Source organism: Odontesthes bonariensis, chromosome 22, assembly GCF_027942865.1.
Source record: "Odontesthes bonariensis isolate fOdoBon6 chromosome 22, fOdoBon6.hap1, whole genome shotgun sequence".
Lineage (NCBI taxonomy): Eukaryota > Metazoa > Chordata > Actinopteri > Atheriniformes > Atherinopsidae > Odontesthes > Odontesthes bonariensis.
Window position 1 is genome coordinate 10,242,527 of NC_134527.1, and position 9,132 is coordinate 10,251,658.

The window sequence follows — 9,132 nt, forward strand, 5'->3', positions numbered from 1 at the left end:
CATTTGGGGGCTTCTAGTTAGACCCAATTTAACAAAGCCTCTGCTGGCTGATCTAAGAACAGATAGAGAATTAATACTCTTTATCTTGGGTCATTACCGTTCCCATTCCCACTGATTCTGCTGATGGTAATTCCTCCAGATCAACAACAGACTTCTCTTCAACACATGGCTTTTCCCTTTCTGCTCTTTAATCAGCTCAGTGTGACGTTCCAGGCTATAAGCAATGACCCACAGTAATCCTAAACACACCGATAATATTCTCATGGAGAGCACTAACAGAGTGGTGCACACTTCCATGAACTCAACCTCTCAAGGTCGGTCTCGAGCTACCCCCCCTCTTTATATTATGTTTTCTCTCTTTTTGTCAATAGCTGTCAGTCTCACCCTGTTGATTTTCATGCAGATCAGGATGTATACACCTGAAGCACAGAATGACAAACAGGATCGATGAGGGGAGGAGGGTAAGTTATCCCAGACCTGGGGCCTCATGTGCAAAGACTTGCGTGGATTTCCTACTGAAACTTGGCGTACACTCAAACCCAAATGCCCTCCAACATCGGATGTACGAATCTGTGCGCACGCATGTATCCAAGCACATTTCGTTTGTACATCCCAATCAACGTGGAATTGAGCGCACATGTCGGAGCACCCAACTCCTCCCTGTTCACGCCCCTACTTAAATACGCAAATCATATTTAAATGAGCCCTGCACCTGCGATTCCCCTTTCTGCACGATCAGAAAATAAAGAAAAAAAGCATGAGTAAGACGGGAAAAAAGAAAAATTACACTGAAAGTGAACTGGAAGTGCTACTGTCCGAAGTGGAGGCGCGCAAAAATGTACTCTTTGGCACGCTGTCATCCGGCATCAGCAGCAAACGGAAGAGGAGTGGGTGGGAGAGCGTGTGCCAGGCTGTGAATGCTGTGGGATCAGAGAGCCGCACACCTGCAGAGATCAAAAAGAAGTGGTCCGACATCAAGGTGGAGGTCAAGAGGAGACTGGCTGCCCACCGCCGAAGTGTGGCCAAAACAGGTGGAGGGCCAGGAATGGAGGTGCCCACCCTGTTCGAACAGCGCGTCGCCGCGATAATGGGCGACACTGCTGTCTCAGGGGTGGTCGGAGCACGTGTGGGTGACTCCGATAACCCCCAAGGTAAATACCTGTGTATTTCAGTAACTTTTAACAAATGTATTAATACAGTAGCCTGTCCAGGTTCATGTGTAAATGCTACATGTGGTTTGAAATCTGTTCAATGTAAACATTCCCTCATATCAAAGACTTGAACTCATGTTTGATTACTCAATTTATTTTTTGGAACAGGAGAGGACACGGAGTTGCAGCCATGTGCCACAGGCTCCAGTGGCTCATCTGACGTGCCCAGCGTCTCCATCGCCAGTACGGTGCAACCACAAGCTGCTGCTGTCCTCCCGACTGGTCGCGTCCTCACCTGTGCTGTCCTGGAATCACAAGAGGAGATAGTGAGGGCAATAGGCGGCATAAATGATCGTCTAGATCGACTTATTGGCATCCTCACAGACATGGGGGAATAAATAAAATCATTGGCGAAGAAGTGAATTTTGCGTCCTTGCCTCTTTTACATAGTTGAAATCACATGTTGCCGGGCCCGAATGGCCTCCTGGGTAGGACACACATTAATGGGCCCAGCTTCTGGTTCGTCTGGTGGGGGGATATGCTGTTCTGGCAGTGGTATGGCGTGCCGGTTTGCCACATTGTGGAGAACACCGCACGCCATCACAATGCGGCACATCTTCTCAGGACTGTAAAGCAGCATACCCCCAGTCCTGTCCAAGCAACGCCACCGTCCCTTCAGCAGACCAATGGCCCTCTCAACGACTGACCTACTGCGGGACTGGAGGTCATTGTACCTCCGCTCTTGGTCAGTCTGAGGGTTGGTGAGAGGGGTCATCAGCCAGGTTTTGAGTGGATACCCACGGTCACCTGGGTCAATTGAAAGCAGACAAAGTTAACTGGACATACTCGTTATTCTACTTGCATATGGATCACATACTATTTTTGCGCATAAGCAGCAGTCTCACCTTTTCCCGGGCGCACAGGTGAGGCTGCTTTTACGCACGGGGTTATTAACATGAGTACTTTGCACACAGATGATCAGGAGTCACGATCTTGCGCTGTAGTTTAACCACAAAAAAACAAATTAACCTTAACCAACGATTAGTACCGATGCTGTGAAGACGGGATAGAAATTGGGGGCGCACATGGTCAATGCACGTCACGGGGAATAATATTCGGACAAAATTTACAGGAATAAAGTTACTTACCAAGTAGCCACCCATCGCGCACAGGGCCAGCTTGTAGTCTGTCCCCAATAATGCTGTTACTCAAAATGTATGAGTCGTGCGTTGAACCAGGCCACCTCGCCACAATGTTAGTCAATTGCATTTGCGCATCACATATGATTTGTACATTTATTGAACTATATTGCTTCCTGTTGACGTACACAAATTCATCATGCGATGGCGCTTTTATAGCAACATGTGTGCAGTCGATAGCTCCGATTACATTTGGAAAAACGTGTCTCGCTGCAAATTGCGCTTTAATGTTGGCCTGTTCAACTGCATTGTATGGGAATTTAATATACCTGACTGATATACGGATAATTCCGTCCCACACGGCTGGCATGGCTCGGCTCGGCATGACTTTGACTTAACCAAATTATTCCACTCCTTTGACCTATTTTATTGACATTTTCTCGTGGCAGACAATGATAAATACTGTGTTCATCCAATCATGTACCAAGTATTTTTTCAAAGCACCATAGGAAAAAAAAAAAGCAAACACTTTGGTGTAGATTACCCGCTTTTATGGTAGTGTGTTCTGACTTACTTTTGGGTAACTTTCTGACAAGACTATAAGATGGAACTTATTTGTCCCAAACAGCAAAATGATTAACATTCAGTATTTCAAAGTAGCCTTTTTAGACTTCGAAATTTGCTTAATAATTCAGGTAAAAACTTTAACTGGTATATGGAGAGTACTTCTATAACATTTTTCTTGTCTAGTTGACCACTGAAAGCTCTTTTATACAAGCCACATTCACCCACACACTCAGACGTCTTAAGTCTATACAATGGCCCGTACTACAAAGTGCTTTTTTCTCTATCACACACATTTACACACCGATGGATGCATCGAAGGCAATGTGGGGTTCAGCGTATGCCCAAGGACATTTCGACATGTGGTAGGGAAAGCCATGCGGTCGAGCCGGGAGTCAAACCACTGACCTTCCCGTTCGCAGATGACTACTCTTCCTCCTGAGCTACAGCCAGAGGAAAAACCTTACCTAACCTTTGTAAACTTGCCTGTAACTTGCCAAATAATTCAGCTGCGTCTGTATAAGGGTTTGTGGAAAATATCTGACTGAGTTAATGAGAAATTCATGTGAAGTCTCAATTTGTAAATTACCCAGGCCGATGCTGTTATTCCTGCACACACAAACACACCCCTCAACATTATATTGAAAACAAAATGACAGAGCAGAAGAATATCAAGCAGGTAGAGGGACCAGACACACAACATCACTCCTCATGCAGACAGCTGTCTGCCTTTGAGACACTGATAGAAGATGGGCTGCCATTTTGTTGTTCATCATTATGTGAGTTGACACAGCCTTGGCATCATTTTTGTTTACCTGTTATCTTGCTAACATGGACAGCTTTTCTGAATGTTTGCGGACAAACTTTGTCACTGTCACCTCTGCTTGTTGGGCGAAGAAAGAAACATAGTCTCCCAAAACTGTTCAGGGGGATTTCATGCTGCAACTCTTGAAAACTACTTGAAAGAAATGTTGATTAAGAGCAAAAACAGAACCTCATCCTCTTTATTCTTTCATTTATTCTAAAATAAGATAAAATCTTGGCAGAGTACTGTAAAGCATACTATATTTGGGCTCATTGAAATCACTACTTGTAGATGGAAGTTATGCACTTTAGATGTTAAGTATTGTTATATTTCCACGATCATTATATTGCCCATCCAGCTATGAGACCGCTGAAAGTAGAGCACCTACATAAAAATAGTGAATACCTTGAGACTGAAAACCGTTTGAGCCCACACGCATGCGTGGGTTGCCTTTGATGAGATGCTGTGTTGGTGTATACTGCATAAAAACATAGAACTAAACAGGAACACATTTTGCTGAAGAAAGACTTGTTATAGAAATATAGTCTATCTTTTGTTCTAAGTAATTTGAGTGACCCGTGTGTCATCTCATCCCTTTCCACCCGTGAAAAAAGTTACATCTCACATCTTTAGATGCTTCATTTAATGTACTCTCCAACCATTTATATCCAAAGTTATAATTTGTTACAACTAAAGGAGCTTAAAATTCCAATACATGTCTCACGGTTTTATAACATCAAATCATTATGTCTGCACTGAGATCTCAGAGCTCTGAATCTGGGTCCTAAATGGAGCATTAAACTTGTACAATGGATAGAGCGAAACTACAAGCCCTAGATTACATTCAGTAATTGCCTTGTGTGTCTATAGTGCCATTGTTTCATTATTTTGGTTCAACGGTATAGTTGTAATTTAAGTGATTGTGATTATGACATTAAGGTTCCCTCAGGGTTCTAACTAAAGCCACACCTCTAGAACATGTGCGGGCACCAGCCCAGTCTGCTGGAAGAGCAGCAAGTTAGCATTGGGCTAACTCCAGAAACCGTAAAGAGTCACCGATTAACATACAACGTAGAGACGTCGCTGTGCTGGCTATATGGTAATGAAAACAAGGAAATCCACACAAAACAAACCAAATCATTACCTGTCCAGCTAAAAGCAGCAGCCATAGTGTCAGAATTTTGGAAACTGTAACAAAGGGTTATCCAGTATGAGCTCTTTTCTTCATTCAGAGCATTTTTTTCACTTTGTCAAATAGCCTCCATTGTCCTGTCTTCTATAGTGGTGCTTGATGTAAAAGGTTTAAGTTGCTGCTTTTTCTCCGCCATTGCTGTGCTGTCTGCTAGTTGCTCTTGCTCCGTAGATTGAGGTAATTCAATGATGGTAGCTGATAGCTGTTGGGGTGGGAGAGCGCCAACACATCGGACAAAAAGTGCATTTCAAAAAGTTCAGAAAGTGTGCTTTTAAGTCGAGGTAAATTTGGGGAGCTGTGCTTATTGCGCTACAGCGATTAAATTAAATGAAAAAGGAAAAAAAAACTAATTTATTTAGCAAGTGTAGTTCAGTGCTACAGCAAACGGTCTTTTATCAACTTTTATCAATTTTTATCAAACATAGCACTGAAAAGCATCAGCATTGCCTGGTTTAACAAGCAGGTCACAAGTAACAGCAACAAAGATGTGATTTCATGCTGTGCTCTGCACAAGTAGTTCTCAACAAAACAGCACAGATGGTTACCTTCCTGAGGAGTTATAGGTTAGCTGATTCGCCTGCAGAGCCTCATCTGACAGCTTGCTGTGCTGCTCCTTGCTGTTCCATTAGTTTTTTTATAGGCTAAATTTTTCGTTGAAAGATTTTAGTTTAGTCCTAGCCACTATGGATACCTTATTCTGTGTTTCTTATGGATGCTACACGGTATATTCCAAAGAGCTTGAATAAGGGCAAATGGACTTCTTGGGTCTTGAAGACATTTCATCTCACATCTGAAAGGCTTCTTCAGTTCTAAACTAGGTGGTGGGGAGTACCTGTCTTTCAGACAGGTAAACAACCTATAGGACCCACAAATTGGTCAGGTGGTTCAGTGACACATGTGATGGTAATGACCTGTGTGAATGGCCCCTATACCGCTTAACATGATACTCCCCAGCAACTAGTTTAGAAGTTGGATGAGAGGTGAAACGTTATCAAAATCCAAGAATAAGTCTAGTTGCCCTTTATTCGGGCTCTTAGGATTACCATGATCTGGATGACTGAGAATCTACACACCAACAAATTAACAGTATAGTCCAACAATGTAGAATGATGTGTAAGGAAAGTGAACATTAAATAATTCTCTTGTGTAACCAGCTCCCAGTTTGGGCTTCAGAGGGAAACGCCATCTCCACTTTTAAGATTAGACTTGAAATTTTCCTTTTTGATATAAAGCTGATAGTTACAGTTGGCTCCATAAAGCATCCCTTATCACCCCTCCTCTACCCTTTAATTCTTTGTGCTTTTATATGACACTATTGCAGGCTATGAACTTTGTAGATTTATTTCCTACAGCTTTTGCTCCTAACTTGTCATCTTTCTGCTGGTACCTCTGGATCCAGAGTTTTTTCTGATCTACAAAACAACAGAAAAAAAAATCATGTTGCCTGTCGTTGTTTACATTTGCTTCCGCATCACCGAATAATCACCCAATTACCCCGAACTGGCTTAAGCAGATGGCCATCTGCCTGACTCTGGTTCTGTCTGAGTTTTCTTCCTCTTGAAAGGAGCTTTTTCTTCTCGTGTGTCTCCTCTGCAAAAAGGGCTTGCTCTAATGTTGGGTTTCTCTCTGAAATACATATTCAGAGAGATCTTATGTTGGCCTTACTTTTATGCTATGTTATGTGTTGAAGTGGCAGAAGTTATAATTTGGCTTTATATTAATAAAAACAAACTGACTAAATTGTACTGGCTTATTTGTGTAACCTTTCTCTTAGTCTTCTTGGGTTCTATCTAATCAACTAAGTTCGACTAAGGAGACTGGCAGTAGCACTGAAGCATGAGAGCATTGATCTCCACCTCACATAACACACAACACAAAATATGGTATGAATGTTTATATTGAAACGTTCAGCTTTGTTTTTAACGGGAAATGTTCAGTTTTTGCACCCATTAAATGAAATACAGTTCTTCTTAAAGCAAAATAATAATTCACAGAATGAAATGAAATTAGCTGAAACAGGTAAGTACTGGTATAGAAAATAATAAAGATAAAATAAAATAAAAATGTCTCTTTCCCCTTTAATGGGTTGAATTGTCCTTTTTATTCCTTGTTTCCACTGTTTGTTTCAGTTTACTGTCCTTCAGGATCCTCCAAGGAAAACAGTTCTTTAAGTTCCTTTGTCAATTTGTTTTTTTCGGAAAAAAAAAATGTAAAAGAAAGAAAATACTGAGATCTCAGAAAAGAAAGTGCAAATAAAATGTGTGACTCCTCAGGACTGGGTCCTGTCCTACCACACCGATGCCCACACTGGTCCCGATGAACCATGAGTCTCCATGCGCAACAGTAGTGGTGTGGATCACAGTTGAGCGGAGGAATTCGTCCCTCTAACAAAACCAGCCTGCATAACATGCAGCGTAATTACTCATCAGCTTAAATGACCGTTTTACTTTTTTCCTAGTGCACATTAAACAATACAGCTCATTAAATGAAATATAAACAACTTAGCTACAGGAATATGAAACACATGAAATGCTGCATCATTTTAGCATCTGAGCTATAGCGACGGATGTGGAGCCGTGCTCGGCCTCGTTAACAGGCCGCAGCTGAGCTAACAGCTGGTAAATTGCTACACGTTCGTCACGGTAACACACAATAACAACATATTGTCACAGTATCACAAAAAACATTTTTCAGTACCATTAACATTTGACTATTCTGGCTGGCTTTCTTTCTTGTGTACTAAACCAGAATGATACTGCTAATTGAGCTAACGAGCTATCGGTGCAGCTAACTCACCAAAATAGTTCCGAAAAGTCTGGGAAACACTCGTCCGAGTCGCTCCCGGGATCGGTTTCACTTCCAACAGGTAAGTTTCTCTCCACACTCAATCTCTAACGACAGTTTCAACAATATCAGCACTTTTGGCCGTCGAACAGGGACACTTTTCCTGCGGCTGCACGAGGCTTCTCCTTTTCTTTCTCTTTCTCTCACCTTCTCACACACGAGGCCCGCAGGTGATGCGTTCAGGTAAGCTCATAAATTCTACTACTGGACGAGAAACAACTACATTGCAATGAAACTATGATTCATTTGAGGAAACTGGTATTTCTGAGTGTTGTAATTCTAACCAGGGTTACATTTGCATGCATCATTTCCTTTAAATCCCTCATGTGGTTATCCAGTCTGCATCTAGTGGTGAAATGCCAGACTCTGCTTATACCAATAAAAAATTGTTTATCTGAGAAATAATCTAAAAACATGAAGACAATAAATTGCATGAAAATACTAATTGATAATATATATCATTAAACGTTCAAGTTCTAAGTTGAATACATTTAAGCTTCAATCACTAAAGTTTTTCCAACTTGGCATAGAGTTGGACTTTTTCAGGTTTACGAATAGCCTTTTATAGATCTCATTTTTGGAATACTGTTTGCTATAAAATTCTTCTGGACTGCAACGCGAGTACAGGTAGAATGGGTGATGTCGTGATTTTGTCTTTTTAAAATGGATTTTTTTATGTTTCTTCCTCGCCCGTTTAACGTTTAGTTGATTACTCCACTGGGCCCTGTACCACGAAGCGGGTTCGACACACTCAAGGTATCTTTTGGGCTGATCTGCTGCAACTAGCCCTGGCAATGGAGATCTTGCTACGCAATACTGCAATAGCACTTATCAACTCAGTAAGTCAACTCAGGTTTTCTGACTCTGGAAATGCATGCCTTCATGTAAATTAACTGGAGTTTGTAACACTTAACTATAGCTGGTCATACTGGTTACGACAAAGGTGTTTAAAATAATCGTTCGTCTTTCATGTTGTTTTAAGGAAATGGTGTCATTCAATGAAGCATTCTGCGTTTGCAACCAATACATGAGCTGTTGACACTCGCATTGTAGCAACAGCACGAATGTCTCTTCAACATGTCATCTTTTTCTTTATTGCTTTAATGCAGCTGTGACTAAAAGCTGCTTATCGGTCAACTCCACCGAGTGCAAAATGGAAAAAAATCTCTGAAAAATGTAGTTGTGGTCTTGCAAATAGTGACCCTGCAAGATGTTGAGTCATTGCAAAATCTTCATTCTGTTAATTAAAAATTCAGTAACATTGTCTTATGGTGTGAGAGGGTATCAGATGTTAGTCTTTTAAAAATCTTTTTAAAAGTTTTCAAAGGTGTCTAGTGTATGGGAGGCATTCATTTGACTAATCGCAGTCTATAATTCTCTCAGACTAAAAAGCAGGACGGAAAGCTGACAAGCAAGGAAAAGGGGGAAAAGTGGGTG

General features: G+C 41.6%; 1 long non-coding RNA gene across 1 annotated transcript; it reads right to left on the reverse strand.

Annotated features, from left to right (window-relative positions):
- Nucleotides 1–1,284: 1,284 nt before the first annotated feature.
- Nucleotides 1,285–8,779, reverse strand: LOC142373087 (uncharacterized). The gene is made up of 4 exons (XR_012768392.1): nucleotides 7,648–8,779; nucleotides 2,057–7,249; nucleotides 1,589–1,958; nucleotides 1,285–1,456 (listed from the first exon to the last, which is right to left on the reverse strand). It is a non-coding gene; the product is annotated as an uncharacterized LOC142373087 (long non-coding RNA).
- Nucleotides 8,780–9,132: the final 353 nt, after the last annotated feature.